This window comes from Vigna unguiculata, chromosome 7, assembly GCF_037176805.1.
Source record: "Vigna unguiculata cultivar grain cowpea cultivar isolate G323 ecotype 2 chromosome 7, ASM3717680v1, whole genome shotgun sequence".
Taxonomy (NCBI): domain Eukaryota; kingdom Viridiplantae; phylum Streptophyta; class Magnoliopsida; order Fabales; family Fabaceae; genus Vigna; species Vigna unguiculata.
In genome coordinates, this window is record NC_140798.1 from 38,016,666 (window position 1) to 38,033,759 (window position 17,094).

Genomic DNA, 17,094 nt, shown 5'->3' on the forward strand with positions numbered 1-17,094 from the left:
TTTATATGGAGCAACCTCCGGGTTTTGTTACTCAGGGGGAGTCTTCTGGATTGGTTTGTCGTCTTCACAAATCTTTATATGGCCTAAAGCAGTCTCCTCGGGCCTGGTTTGGAAAATTCAGTAGTGTTGTTCAACAATTTGGCATGTCTCGCAGTGAAGTGGATCATTCAGTTTTTTATCGTCACTCTAGTACTGGATGTATCTACTTAATAGTGTATGTTGATGACGTTGTTCTCACAGGAAGCGACAACCTTGGCATCTCCCTCTTAAAGCAACATCTTTGTCGTCATTTTCAGACCAAAGATCTTGGAAAACTCCGGTATTTCTTGGGTATTGAAGTAGCACAATCCAATAGTGGTATTGTCATATCTCAGAGGAAATATGCATTGGATATTCTGGAGGAAACTGGGTTAATGAATTCTAAAGCGGTAGAAACACCCATGGATCCTAATATTAAACTTCTACCTAAACAGGGGGAGCCTTTCTCAGATCCTGAACAGTATAGACGGTTAGTTGGAAAGTTGAATTATCTTACTGTTACTCGTCCTGATATTTCCTTTGCTGTTAGCGTGGTGAGTCAATTCCTTAATTCCCCATGTGAAGAACATTGGAATGCAGTCATTCGCATATTAAAGTATATCAAAAGCTCTCCTGGAAAAGGTTTACTATATGATTCCAACTCTGATACAAAAGTTGTATGTTATTCAGATGCTGACTGGACAGGATCTCCTTCTGACAGAAGATCTACTTCCGGATATTGTGTCTCAATTGGTGGTAATTTGATCTCTTGGAAGAGCAAGAAACAAAGTGTTGTAGCAAGATCTAGTGCAGAAGCGGAATATAGAGCTATGGCTTTAGCCACATGTGAACTTATTTGGCTTAAGCAATTGCTTCAAGAATTGCAATTTGGAGATGTCACTCAAATGACACTCATATGTGACAATCAGACTGCTCTTCATATTAGCTCTAATCCTGTCTTTCATGAGAGGACCAAACACATTGAAATTGACTGTCACTTCATTCGAGAAAAAATCCTATCCGGGAACATCAAGATCGAGTTTGTCAACTCAAGTGATCAATTAGCATATATTTTCACTAAGTCTCTTCGAGGACCTAGAATTGATTATTTTTGTAACAAGCTTGGTACATACGATTTGTATGCACCAGCTTGAGGGGGAGTGTTAGATGATATAATATTGTGTTTAATAGTTGGGCTCAGCCCATTATGTATTTCTGGGATTTGGTCCATTATCAATATAAATAAACTGTCCTTTGTGTAGGGTTTACACAAGGGAGATTAATCCCAAAACTCTATTTCATCTTATTTTACAACTGGTCTACCTATTGGTGTTGTATCATATTCCTAAGTGTTGGAATTCATCCTGTATATGCAGCCTAATGGCCATGACCACGGAACAGAAGAAAATGCGAAATTCATGCTTGTGTTGCATGTGATTTCTGTGTTTATCATTATATTTGACTGGTCTACCTATTGGTGTTGTATCATATTCCTATGAGTGTTGGAATTCATCCTGTATATGCAGCCTAATGGCCATGACCATGGAACAGAAGAAAATGCGAAATCCATGCCTGCTGCATCAATGGATCACATCCATGCGAAATCCATGGTGACTTTATGAACTTTTGTCTTTATCTGGATATCTTATTTTTAAGTTCAAAATGTTGGGACATACCACGTGGATTTAATTATGATATATGTAGTGAAGGAAGTATTGGTGGTTAGCAACCAGGGACCAGTTCTTGTCATATCAGACTGAGGTGTTTGGAGTTGTTGACTCGCATGTGGGTTGAATAGTGCCACTAATTCTTGCTTCATGGGTTCTATTCGATACTAGCGAGCACTGATATAATTTTGATGTAAAAAAAGTAATATAGCACAAAATGAAATTAATTTGTGAATTTTAGAAAATTATAATCAAGCGTGATTAAATATGTCTCTCGACATATCAAATGTGAAGACACTTTTTATTATATATGAGTGGATTGTTCAATGTTTCTCCACTGAATCTGACCACGCTATTATAATTAAAAGATATTTTACCTCTTATGAGATAATTCTTTCCACAAGAAATATTGTCTAATAGCTTCATTTTGATGGTGTCAGGTAAAAGGTCAGAAATATTAACATATGATGGGACACCTACTGCATAGGCCTCATGTCCCATAGACACTCTAAGATTATTCTCTTGTATATACCTCAACTGTTCTTCTCTTAAATCTGAAACATGTTCTGTATTTTGAGAAAAGTCGTGAAACTAAATTTAGTATTGAACATCACTATCAACCATGTGGAGGGAAGGACAGACTTTTTCTTTTTAATGAGATTATTTAATTGACATCTGTTTTGCAGATCAGCTCATCACACTGAAACCCTATTTCACATTGTGAGCTTAAAGGTATCATAAATATTCTCAAAATTATCTGTTTCTCTTGCATTCTTTTTTTTTTTTTTTGGAAAAACATGAGTCACCGCTTCAGTCAAGAATGTAAAAGTTGGTTTGGAATGGTTCTGTTGTGACTTTCACATACTGAAAACTTAGATTTAAGGCATTAGTTTTACTTTTCCTTTTCCTCTTTTTCAATACGTACTTGGTGTATATTTGTGTTGTTTTTCTTTTATGTCTTCAATAGTAATAATTATTATTATTATTAAAATATGTTTATTTTTATTTTCAAGAACCTCTAGGATTATTTTAGTCAATAAGAAATTGTTTTTTCTTCCTACGCCCTATTATTTATTACTAATTGCACTCAATGTATTCCGCAAAGCTCATTTTAGGAAAGAAAAGCTCGTTGTATGTTCTGAATTTTTCAGAAGTCTTGTTCTGAAAGATTTCTAGAACAAATAATTCGAAAGTTACTTTTATAAAAGATAAAATTATCACATTAATTATTATGGGGGTTTATGAAGAAGAGGCGGAAGAAGACATGGAGTGCCCTGACCCTCATTAGGAGATAGGCCCAGCCCAGCTGTCCAACACGTGGATGGAGATTTTTTTTTTCATCCTCATAAATATGAAAATTAGGATATAATAAAATTTATATATATATATATATATATGTATGCGTAAAATTTATAATAGATATTTTTAATGGATAATAGTTTATAATTGCTTTGAGTATTTAATTATACTTTAGTTTACATGTATGAGTATTTTATACGTATCATAGTATTAAATTATCCTCTATTAGTAACTTTTATTTGATATGTTTTAGGAAATCAAGTCTTTAAAATAAAATTACCAGTAAAAATATTAATAATTAATTTTTTTTTAAATTGTTTAAACGTCATTTCTTGTATGAAGATTTTTTTTTTTAAATTACACAATTTAGAATTTTTTTTTTTTTTGGAGTGTGCAACCATAAGTATTTTTTACTTTCAAATTTTATAATCTTGAAGCTTTTTTTTTTTTACTTTTTTATTGTGCGATTTGAAAAGTTATTTTTTGTATAAAAAAAAATTGGATTGCTAAATTCATTTTTTCATAGAAAAAGCTTTTTGTATTGGTATTCAAAAGTGCCTTTTACATTTCTGAAAGTCATTTGAAAAGTGAGAAGTAGAAAATGTACCATCAAAAGAAGAGGAGAAAGGACCAATTATAACGACAGAGAAAGAGATGACAGAAACAAAGGGTATTTTTTACAAAGCCCAGGAAAGTTTACGAGAAGCAATGGGGTGCAGGAAGAATATCAAACACGGACCCTCTTTGGGTTTTTTGGAAAGTAAAGGTCAGCCCAATTATTGTATGTGTTTCAGGCGAGGGGGACTAAGCCTGCTTTCGGTGTTGTGTCCGGTTGGGTGCGAATCGTTCTTGTGCTCGCTGTGTCTAATCGGTGCCGTCTCTTTGTCTTATCAGAGGTAATTTTCTTGGTCTCTCTGTTTAATTTCAACTGAACCAATGTCTTGATAAAATCCTGGGATCAGTTTCTCCTCTATATTGTTAACATGTTAGAAAATGAATAATTTTTTAAGGAATTATAGATGCATTTCATTTAAGAAGCTTTCTATAATGCAAGCAAAACTCTTTCCTGACAAAGAATCAAACCATTTATCGAAAAAGTATCAGGATTAAGGAGACCAAGATAGCAAGATTGGTGGACTTCTAAACTTCCATTCTTTCTTTTCAAAGACTCTTCCTTAGATCATATCACCAAACCTAGATATTTCATATGTAAATATTAGACCACTTTATCATTCATGCATTTAGTTATACAATTTTTTCAATGATACATCAACTCCACTCTGTATAGTCATTTACACCCGTGCCTACAGAATGCATGCTATGATTTCAATAATTGCTACTTGTCCTTCATCTTTTGTTTGCAATGGCATAATAATAAATGAGTATGATATGTATGCATCCCCTGTTTTTTATTTCCTGTTTTATTCAATTGTAAAAACCTTTAGTTTTTTATAGTGGACTTTTGTTAGTGGGTTCCAGAAATGGAAATGTTGAGGTGGGTAGTTTAAGCATTGCTCCCTCGAATTCATTTTGGGTATAATTTATGTCCAGGAAATGATTGAAGTTTTATAAGAATATCTAGTGATTTTGTGGGAGGAAATTAGTTATTTAATATTTTGCTGGGTATAGTTTTTGTCTTATAATTACCTATTCCCAGAAATAAGTTTTAAATTATACAAAATACAAGACATGGACAGAATATGTTTCCAAAAATATCATTCTGAAATATCTTGTTCCTGAGTACGTAACATTCTTCTTCAAAACAAATGCAACAATTTTCGTTCCCTGACAATTTTAGGCAACTTATTTGCTTTGGAATTGATGGAGGCCAAATATTTTCGTCTTTCATATCCAATTCACCGATCAACTTGCACTTCTCCTTCCTAATCTCTTACAATTAGTCGATCAACTTGCTCTTTTCATTCTTTATAGAGAGTTGATTAAAGAGTTGGAAGGAATTGAGGAGAGAATAAATATATTTGTGTTGTAGATATGAAAATAGAAGTACCGACTACATCATCTCGGAAAACAAAATCAAATTAAAGGGTACTTAGACAAAAATAAAAATACTTTTGCTCATTTTTAATAAGGACGGAATTGAAAAAAATATATACATTTATGAGATACATAAACACACTTGCCTAATTTTTATTATGAAAATTTATTCCATAAATTTAATCATGAAATTTTGTAAAATAAGTTAAAAAAATACAAAAATTCAGATTAGTCAAGTATTTTTCAACCAAACACTCAATTTATCAATAACAGAAATAAAAATAAAAGAAAAATAACGAAAGAAAACAGCACAGAACTAGTGAAATGAAAGAAAACTTTAAAGATACCATCCATTAAACGTTTTCTATAAAATCTATTGTATTCTTTATGCGCATCTTCAAATAGTATTATGTGCTCTTCATCTCAGAAGTGTTGTATGACTCTTTCTGAACATGCTTCTTGGTGCAAATTCTTGCTACAGAAACTAATAATGCAACTCCCTCAGTCAGAGTTCGGATTACACAAGACGATCAAGGTAAAAAATATGTACATGCATGATGCATTTACAAGTACACATTCTTTCAAGAAATAGCCTTCAACGAGAACCAAACTTACCTTCAATCCATCGCGCCCGTGAAACTTTCTTCCTGACAAGGCAGTGTACACAAACCGCTCCTCACTGCCAAACAGAGGGAATCATCTCTGTGGACTTCACAGTTGGGCGGAATGTTGTGTTTTTCAGTATTAATTTCCATTGACATGTTTCTCAACTTCAACTAACTCAAGAAGACTGTTAACATGATTTAATCCATCAGGAAGCACTTTCATGCGCGGACATATTCGGATCTCCAGTTGTCTCAGAGAGGAAAGTGATTTCTGCTCTATTTTCCATTCCTCTAATTGCTCCAACTTCTACTCAAGACACGAAGCTGAGAAAAGCTTTCAGACTTGCAAACAATGGTTCGTCCCTGATAAGATTCTGCAAATAAAGACAATGAGCGAAGCTTCGGAGCATCTTTCAAAAATTTGCATGGGATCATCCTCTAGTTTCGAATTTGACAGGGTAAGCACAACAAGGGTTGGGGGAAGGAAGAGCCGATTCAATGGAGTGTTCAAGCATCCCAGCAAATACAAGTCAGCAAATACAAGTCAGTGAGATTAGTGTGATGTTGCAAAAACTTCAAGTGTATTTTCGAGGGTCGACCTTGTTTATCTCTTGATTTTAGCCTCAGTGATTGGAGGTATTGTAGTTTCACAATCCAGTCAGCCACTGCACTCACCTGTGATTGGCCTGTTATTCCTAATTTAGTGATATTGACCAATTTGTCCAAACCACTCTTGACAGGAGTCTCTTCGTCTACAAAAACTCCCCACAACGTTTGGTGGTCATGTAGAGAACGACCTATGTCGATACCTATTGGTTTGGATGGAAATCTGGTGCGGTTACTCTCACTCAAGAACAAGTGTCTCAGTTTCATTTTCCAGATTGAGCTTGGTAGAGTTTGTATGTAAGTGTGTTTCAGATCTAGAGTCTGGAGTTGCAGCAAGCTACTTATAGACGACGGAAGTGACTCTAGATAAGTCCATCTTAGGCCAAGATACCTCAATCCAGAAAGTTTTGCAATGTCTTTGGGCAACTTGGGCTTGTACACGCCTTCTAGATCAAGCACCTGCAACTGTAGAAGACAATTGTTCCAAATACACAGGTTCAGAAAGTTTCTTATGTCTTGCCCAGGCTTACTTCCTTGTCGGGTATCTAAGGACAAGAAGGAGAAAACATTCTGGTAGTAGGTTCTCAGGGAAAGTGCAGGTGTTACTGTTACCATGAATATGTGTGTGCCAGATATCTTTTACTTCAAGGTGATCTGCTACCCACGTATTCTGGAAATTTTTGGAACTGCCTCCAAATGTGTGCTAGTGCCAACTTCAGGAATTCTAGATTCAGTGGATTTGAAGATTTGACGCAAACCATCAGGGACACGACATGTTTTGATCTTGCCATTGGGTTTTCTTTTAGCAATTTGAACCATGTCGAGATCTATCAACTCAGTCAAGTACGTTTCTACTACCAGCTCTGGTGGCCATTCTTGGTCATCCCCAAGAGGCACGAGGCCCTCTGCCACCCACAGAGCAACCAATCTTCTTACAGGAATCTCAAAATCAGTCGGAAACAGTTCAAAATAAAATAAACATCTCCTTATATAGGAAGGTAAGTTGGTGTTGACTGCGTCAAGTGTTTCGAACCAAGGGTTTTTATATTCATTAAACTGTTCTAGTACCTTCCTCTACTCTGTAGTCACATCTTTACCCGAAAGTAGTTTGCCCATGTTTAGTATTTTCAGTGGTAGTCCCGCATTTGGCTGCAATTTTTCTCCCATCTCTTGTAGCTTTGGTTCTGAGTTCATTGTCACACTAAACAGAATCCAACTATTTTCATCATCTAATAAAACAAAGAACGACCTAGTACCTGCTCTTTGCTCTTCAATTGCGTTGCTGGTGGTAATAAGAAATCGACGTGTATGGCCTCCCTCAAGGTATCCCGGACATGGGGAGTTGAGTTTGGAGGTCGTCAACAACAATGAGATGCAGCCAAGGTTCTGAGTACGACTTGTGTTGTCCTCCCATAATTATTTTGGCAGCCTTGGCAGTTTCGTTTTTAAGCAGTTCGGCTGTAGATATAACACAATCGAAATGAGATAGGACAGCTTTGTTTGTAGATATGAACTTGGCCAGTTCTGTCTTGGCCGTGCCTTTAGTTCCAACTATTGAACAAATGCACCGGTGTTTCTCATCCGACAGTAATTGGGCCATCAAAAAGTACATGCCTTCATAAAACCCGACCATTGTGATTCATAGGTAGTTGTGTCTTTTTACACGTTGAGTCAGGCCATATGCTTTTCTACTTCTCCAGACATCTTTTATTTTTTTCTTATTTTCTTCATATTGTACATGATGTGAACACGCCGATTTCAAGACGTTGATTAGTATCGTCATATGTTTTGATTCATTTTGTTTGAAATATAAGCTATAATTGTTTTACCTTCTTTTGGTTGGAGAATGTTGCCTTAAGGATTTGAGAGTGGATCTTATATATTAGTTCATCTCCCGTCTTCAGATACTTTTGTCACGTTTGAACAAATGACCTAACTTTCTGTCACAATTCAATCTAATAAATTTTCGTTTAAAAAATGACAAGTCATTCAAATGCCTCAAAATCAAGAAACTTCTAGTGTCACAGTTCAATCTAATCGACTTCTTTTATTTATTGTTTAAATAGGTGAGGATGTGATATTGAAATTTTATATTAATTTTTAATTGAAAATTAAATTGTAATAATAATTATATTAATGTTTAATTATATGAGATGTGGTGATAATACATGAAAGTTTCTATCCGTACCTAAAATTACTGCTAGTAATGGGTCGAACACGAAAACAAAACCCAAACTTGTTTTTTTCTTTTCTTCTTTTCCATTTTTTATATAATTAATTTTTTAATTATCTTTAAAAAGAAACTTCTATCTCTTTAATTTAAATTAATTAGAAAAAGAAAATTAATTCATTTATTATTTTTTTTTGTTTTTTTTATATAAGACATGTTATGAATACTCTTTATGTGGGCAATTCATTCCTTGACTCTCAATTTTGTTAGTTTTCTGAGTCTTGTTTCAAATTCTCTTGCGCAAGAGATTATTAGACTTCATTTGCTTGTGATGTTGTCAATCAATACATTGCTCTTGCTTTGTTTCTTGAATTCCTTTATTCATTTCTAATTTTTTTTAGCATATTCTGCTTCATTCTTTAGCTTTTAGTCCTGAGTCTTCCGGTTGTTTCAAATTCTGTCCTGAACGAAGAAACCAAAATTCATTTGCTTTATGATGTTGAACTAGTGATTAATAAGTACAAGTTAGATTTTTATTTTCAAGTTTGGTCTCTTGAATTTTTTTAACTTAGTATATTGTGCTTCATTCTTTAATATTTAGTTTCCATTAATAATATTCCACACGTCTTCATAACTAAAACTAGGGGAATAATATTTGAATTATTGTTCTTCGGTCTCTCAAAGAAGATAAATATAAATATAAAACCAAATTTTAATTTCGACATTTGTAAATTATAGATTTTTTCATATCACCATTAAACACTTTGACTATCTTTTCTCTTTATTCCATCCATTATCTCTCCATGGAACTCATGGATGGTTTATCGACAAAATCTACCATTTTAAACTCGTGCATTATAGGAAATGCAGCCTTCAAATATTAAAGAAAATTCTATATAATATTTTGTACGCAAAATTATCAGATTATCTAAATACTTCTTTAGTTGGGTAATGGTGTGATATTACAGTTTTATATTAATTCTTAATCAAAAAATAAATTTTATTAATAATTGTATAAATTTTTAATTAAATAAAATGCGGTGACAATACATAACAATGAAAATTTCTAATTACTTTAACTGTTAGTTAGGTTTTGATTGAATTTATGTTGAATGCATTGAAAGAAACATAGATTTTGATTTTGTACATTATTTTACTGCACTTCTGTCGTATTACGATTATACTATATTTATGATTATACATGTAATATAAACTGTACATACTATGTAAAATCATAAAATTCGACGATTTTACTATTTAAATCTCGATTTTGACTAGATTCTAAAAGATATTTTGACAAACACTTTGTACATTTTCTGATTTTCTTTTATGACTTTTATCAAACAATGTCTTTTTGCATAGTTCTGTATCTTTTTACTAATTTTTTCAACTTTTTAGGGTTATTTTTTCATTTTTAGATTCTAGCATTAGTCCTGCTTATTGATCTTTGGTTCCTGTATCCTTTGTTTCACGTTCTCCTTCGGAGTCAGGGTAAGTTCAACGGCAAAGATACTGATGGAAGATTTAAGCATCACTCTTCAAGACTCCACAGTAATATATTGTGATAACAGCTCGTCATGTGAATCTCATATTTCATGTACCATGTACGTAAAAAGCACATCGAGATAGATCGTCACGTGCGAAAGAAACTCTAAATTGTATGCAAGTACTACACAACTTGGATAATTAATTAAGAAAATCAATAAGAAAAAGAATCCGTTAATGAAATGTTAATCGGGATTGATTGAGAACTTGAGTAAAGAGTAAACCTTTTTTATTTTATTTTAGATTAGAATTTTTTTTATCGAATTTGATAGAATTTGAAAATGAAAGACCTTTGTTTTTTTTTTTTTGTATAAATACTTGAGTCGGATGAGAGGAAACCTTCATGTCCGATTTTGAAAGAAGGAGATATTATTGGATTGGATCCTATCTAAATTTTTCATTTGCTAGGCCCGTAGTTAAAAAACCTGTGCTTTACGTTATGCCCAGGTTTTTACTCTTGCATGCAAGTCGGGAATTTCAGTATACAATGATTCTTTTGTGAAATTCTCTGTTTTAGACTTCAATTAACACTATTTTAAACATGTTTGCATAATCATTCCATATGTCCATAGAAAATTACATGATACACATTTGCTTTGAAGGCCGTTAAGTAGTATATAAGTAGTTTATGCTGCAAAACACCAGTTTCATGCGTGAATTTAGTAGTTTGGTGTAGTTTAGTGGTTCTGCATATGTTCCACGCATTCTTATACTCATTCAAACATTTTCCCACATGCATTGCATAATGCTTAGTTTTAGTTCTGAGAGACATTTTGACAAACATTTTGTACATTGTCTGACTTTCTCGTAAAACTTTCATCGAACAGTTTTTTTTTTTTCTTCATATTTCCGCATCTTTTTACTAAATTCTAGCAACTGGGTCATGTCCCATTAATTATTCCATGATTTCGTACACCTTTACCATTCATCTCGCATCATTCAAATATCATTTGCACATAGATTTGAACATTCCATTCACATTTTACACTTAGATTCTAAAAAATTTTCTACATAATTTCTAGTATCATTTTCATATTTTTGCATGATTTTCTTTTGTTATTCTAGACTAGTTGTTGTTTACATATTCCCTCACTTGATATGGTTATTTTTTCATTTTCACATTCTAGCATTAGTTTTTCTGATTTTTAGTTTATGCATTTTTGTTTAGTTTTGATCATTATTCAATCTTAATTGGTATATTTGAATGATGGCCGTGGCATCAATTCAATCTTGAATTCAGTTTTTCACCTTAGTCCAGATTTAGAAGTTAGGTCTTCTAGGTTTTACAATTGCAGGGATTTTCGTTCTACAATTATTCTTTTGTGAAATTTTCTGTTTTAAATCTCAATTGACATTGTTTTAAACCTATTTGCATAATCATTCCATCATTCAATCCATATATACATAGAACATCTCATGATATAAATTTTCTGCATAAGCGGTGAAAGATGTGAAGTAGTTTCTGCTGCATAATACTGGTTTTATGTGTGAATTTGATTGTTTAATGGTGTTTAGTGATTTTGCATATGCTTCATGCATTCTTGTAAACATATTCCCACCATCTACATTGCATAAATCTTAGTTTTAGTTCTCAAAAAGCATTTTGACAAACACTTTCTATATTTTCTGATTTTATCTTAGGACTTTCCTCGAACAGTTTATGTGTGGATTTGATAGTTTAAAGTAGTTTAGTGATTATGCATATATTTCATGCATTGTTTCACTCTCATCGAGTTGCGGAATGCTTTGGTTAAGCAATCATAGGAATTGGGGAGTGGATCTTATCTACCGATTCATTTCACATTTTCAAACATCTTTAAGCCTAACACACTAAAGGTGTCTAAAGACCTTGTATCACAAAATTACAATTTTGTATGTAAAATTATAATTTTGTACGCAAAATTATAATATTATATACGCATCTCTTTAGTTAGGTGATGGTGTGGTATTGCACATTTGCTTTAATTTTTAATTGGAAAATAAATTTTAATAATAATTGTATTAGTTTTTAATTAGACGAGGTGACAACACATAACATGTTGAGGAATGCAGGAATGTTCTGGTTAAGCAATCATAAGAATTAGGGTTGGATCTTATCTACTTTTCATATAAGGTCTTCAAACACCTTTAAGCCTGACACACAATAACATGTAGTCTAACCTTGTGTCACAATTCAATTTAATTTAGTTATGTTTGAAAGATGATCAAGCATCCAAATGTCTCAATTATATGTTGTATCTTTTTGTTAAATATCCTTTATTGTTGTGAAATAGAAGACACATGTGCTGAGATGGATGTGCTTATTATATTCTAAACAAATGAACTTTGCAAAATGATAATTGAACTTGGTGAATGTGTTGAACTATCAACAATTAAAGGAGAAAAAGCAAGTTTGTGGTGTTTGATGTCAATAGGCTAACTAACTCTCTGGTGTCTTTAGAAGCGAAAAATAAATGTCAAAAGAATGAAAATCGGAAATTATACTAAACGTTTGGGTGATGATGTTGTTGTGCCATGCAGCAAGCCAATGTAGTGAATGTAGTGGGCTTAATCATGGTAAGCAACGTAGTTTAGGGGTGAGTTGCTAATCCGTGTCTGGCTTTTAATGACATAATTAGATATCACCGAACAATTTGAGATTTCACAGGTTCGTCAAGACTTATAGTCAGCTAAATTTGTTTTGGTCAATGTGCTTGAACTTCTTAATTACTCATTTTAACTTGGTCATTGTGGTTGGTTAGCAGCAAAAAGTTTGAAGAATCCTTTCGGCCTCCCCTAAACCTCAGACCAAATTATTCCTATTTCTCATACGACTTGGTTGAATAGCTAGATGAAGGGTATAAAGTTAGGTTGATGGTTGAATCTACTCCTGTGTCATCCTATCTCAAATGGTAATAGCAAATGAAAGGATACAAGATGTTTTCTTTGTACAACATGGATTCTATCTGTTTTCAATTTTCGTGATATGTTGTATATTCTCATTAAATGACCTTCTATGCTTGTCCAACGGAATATGACTAATTAGATTTTAAGACATGTGTGTTGAGATCGATGAGTTTTCGCAATCTCAAAGGGATGAACTTTGGAAAATGATAACTGGGTGAACGTGTTGAACCATCAGTTATTAAAGGAGAAAGAAGTATATGATGTTTTATGCTAGTAGACTTGCTAACTCTATGGTGTCTTTAGAAATGGAAAAAGAAATGGTCCAAAGAACATGAAAATTGGAAATTATACTAAATTATACTATCGTGCAATTTTTTATGGACAAAACTGCAAAAGTTTCATGTGCAATTTTTTGTGGACAAAACTATAAACCGTCATATCTAATTTTTTGTGGAGAAAATTGCAAACCCTTTCTACAATTTTTGTTTGCAAAAAATTGAAAAAATCTCTTATTACACACCATTATCAAAGTCCCCCATAAACCAAGGGACATATTAAATTATAATTGTCTATTTTATTGTCTTCTACTTCAATGATGATTTTCCTTTAATGGTTGGGCTTGAGCATGTTGATTTTTTTTTCGACACTATATATTTGCAATGTCATACATTTCCTTCTTGTATGATATATCAATAATTTCATTGAACTTGCAATTGATGTCTTTGGCAATATAATTGTACTAAAGAGAAAGAAGAATCTATTTATTTTCTTGCATAGGCATCAACAAAGGAGTGCCCCGAGATCATGAAGTGCAAAAGACAACAAAGCCTATAAAAGATTGTGCACTTACAAGGGAGATGGAGTTCTTAATAGAAGGAATTGTCATTATTTATTGGAGCATCTGGAGCGTCTGTAGGTTTAGGTATTGTTCCTCCAATGATCGTAGTCCCGAGTACTTCTTGGCGAGTTTGAATATGATCAGATTTATAAGTAAGCATCTCTTGTAAAATATGAGCAACACCAAATCCTTCCAAGGCCCAAACCTCCATTTCGCCTACCCGTTGTCCTCCCTGCTTAGCCCTTCCTCTAAGTGGTTGTTGTGTAACAAGTGCATAATGTCCACTGGAACGTCCATGAGGTAGAGTTTGACCAAAACCTTTTAATTTGGCATATTGCTACTGACCTTTGCCATTATATATATAGATGTGAACTGCTCATTTAAATATTAAAAAAAATACTATATAATATTTTGTACGCAAAATTATAATATTGTAAGTAAAATTATATATTATCTTAGTACTTGTTTAAATGGGTGAGGATGTGATATTGAAGTTTTATATTAATTTTTAATTAAAAATTAAATTTTAATAATAATTATAATAATTTTTAATTATATGAAATGTCGTGACAATATACAATAATGAAAATTTCTACTCACACCTAAAACAACTAGTAAAAATAGTCGAACCACAAAAACAAAATCCAACCTCTTGTATTTTTTTTCTTTTTTTCTTTTCCATTTTTTATAATTATTTTTTTAATTTTCTTCAAAAAGAAATTTCTATTTTTTAATTTAAATTAATTAGAAGAAGAATTTTTTTTTTGTTTTTGTGTATATAAGACATGTTATGAACATATATACTGCTTATATGGACAATTCATTATTTTCAACTCTTTCGGCGTTTCTTAGTTTTCGAGTATGTTGTGTATGAAATATTTTTAGTTTTTTCCGTTCTATGCACGTTGACCATTACTTACATGTGTCTTTCAGTTGTCAGTATTTTGATTGTTATACATTCAGGAAAAAAAATAAGTGATATTAGTTTGAGTATGATAAAAGTATTATGAGAAATATTGGAAATAAGAGTTCTAGTTTTTGGTTAATTTGTTGCTGCAAGTGATCCTAATACTTCTTGGAAACACAAAGAAAGTACACTGCTAATAGATGGCTGCAATTAGTTGTGTGGTTGACTTATCTGTCAGCTTGTTGGATTGTTGTCTATGCTTTGGGCATTCGTTCTCAAGACAACAAAACTGCTATTAAAGAAGAAAGAAAGTGTGTGGTATGTGGTGTTTGATGCTAGTAGACTAACTAATTTTGGAGTCTTTAGGAGCGGAAGAGAATAAAAAGAGAAAAAATCGAAAATTATACCAAAGGTTTGGGGGAGATGTTGTGCGTAAGCCAAGGTAGTGATCTTAATTATGATAAGGGTTGAAAACCACACACTAAAAAAATAATTTCTCGAAGCGGAAATAGATACACAACTAAGAACATAAAATATAAATTAAAGCACATAAGAAATCTACGGTGGTTCGACACCTCATATCCAACCACTCATGCGCAACACCCGAAAGGTGCAACATGCAATGTTGATTTTGGTCAGCATCTCAAAAGTGTTCATCTCTTGATTATAAATCTTTGGTCAGAACCTCAACTCTCATACATTGCACTAAGAAAATCATCTCTTCAAGCGAAAGCACACCTACCGATAAAATTGCAAACTGCAAACCCTTTCATGACACACAACTACCCAAGTCTCTCCATCCATCCTAGACCTAAGAGACCTATTGGAAACAACTCCAAAAGCAACTCTTTAATTCTAATTATTTCTCCTCTGTTATGAAATGAAACTAATAAGAGAGAATAAGGAGAGGAAGAATAGAGAATGAGAGAATAGGGAACAACTTTTCTGTGTGTCTTATTATTGGTAGGAAGAGGAGAGTCCTACTTATAGATACAACATGATAATCCAGAAAAGATATAAATCAAATAGTTAGTATAAAATATTACATAAAGAGTAATGAATCATATGAGTATCAATCATCATATCAATCATATGATCATATGAGTAATTATATCAAATCAATGGACGATCATTAATTCATAACACTCTCCCTTAGGTGTCCATCGATAAGAGAATGTGCATAATTTCTCTAATACACATTCTTTTTACAACTCAATCATAGTGATACAAAGATCTTTAATATCTTTTTTATTGTTTGTCTCAATATGATATTCATTTAGACAAATATCCTTGAAACTTAATAAGTTTCTATTCAACTTTCTTGGTAGAAGTATAATAGCTTTTTCTGAGCCTTCAAATATATTTGTTATAATATAAATAATATTAACATTGATATCTCGCATTACCAAACAAGACAAAGAATGTATTACTCTTGAGAATTGTACAAGTTGTCGCACTATCAATAAAACACATATCCTCATCATTGGTATTAATGTCAACATTTATTCTTCATATAAACATAAATATCAATATGAGAAAATCTTTTTTTAAGACTCTCATAACCAATGAGGTGATTCATGCTTCCATTTGGTTTAGCAAATAAAATAATAATATCAAGATGAATAGCATCTATATGGCCATAATCAGAATCACCATCTTTGTAAGATAAAATGTGTTTCTATTATTTGTTGGATGCTTTGGTGTACACGACAAGTACACAAGTACAACTCAAATGGCATTTACTATCGTAATGATAATATATGCTTTTATCTTATTTACCAATATTTTCACATTTTTCTTTTCCCTTTTTCACATTATTGTGCCACTTTTTGTGACAATATCATGATCATATAAATAAAATGTTGTTGCGTTCACTTCTGGGAATGGAGGAGAACCAATTGGATAAGTTTCCTGATTTTCTAAAAGCCCAGTGCTTTGTTCAGCCACATAAGGACATGAAATAAATTCGTAATATGTATTGCTACATTCACTTTTGGGAATGAAGCAGATTGGATGAATCTCATGATTTTTTATCAAAAACTTCATTACTTTGTTCAGCCATACAAAGGCATGAAACAAATGCATAATATTTGTGAGATCTCTATTCACAATATTGTTCTCGCAGGAATAAATTAGATGATCAGATGCTTTATTTCTTTATTTAATGGTATCACTATGACTCGTTGCATATTTCAACATTTAATATCCAATATAATTATTCTTCTTTGTAATCACAAATCCAAATTGTGCAAAGTTTCGCATGTTTAGAACTAGCCTGGATTGAGACACTTAGAGCAGATAGAAAAAGCTTTCACTGGTCCTCAGTTGGTTGGAGCATCATGTTGATAACGTGTTATAAAATTATGAAATGAAGCTAATGATAGAGAGGATAAGGAGAGTAAAAAAATAGAGAATGAGAGAATAAGGAAGAACGTTTCTGTGTGTTTTATTGCTGGTAGGAAGAGTCCTATGTATAGATACAACATGATAACCCAGGAAATGATATATATAAATCAAATAGTTATTACAAAATATTACATATGATGAATATCAATCAT

The 17,094-nt window shown here is 32.6% G+C and overlaps 1 pseudogene; it reads right to left on the minus strand.

Moving 5' to 3' along the window:
- Positions 1-6,091: 6,091 nt before the first annotated feature.
- On the minus strand, positions 6,092-7,823 carry LOC146884862 (putative disease resistance RPP13-like protein 3; annotated as a pseudogene).
- Between the last annotated feature and the right edge of the window lie 9,271 nt (positions 7,824-17,094).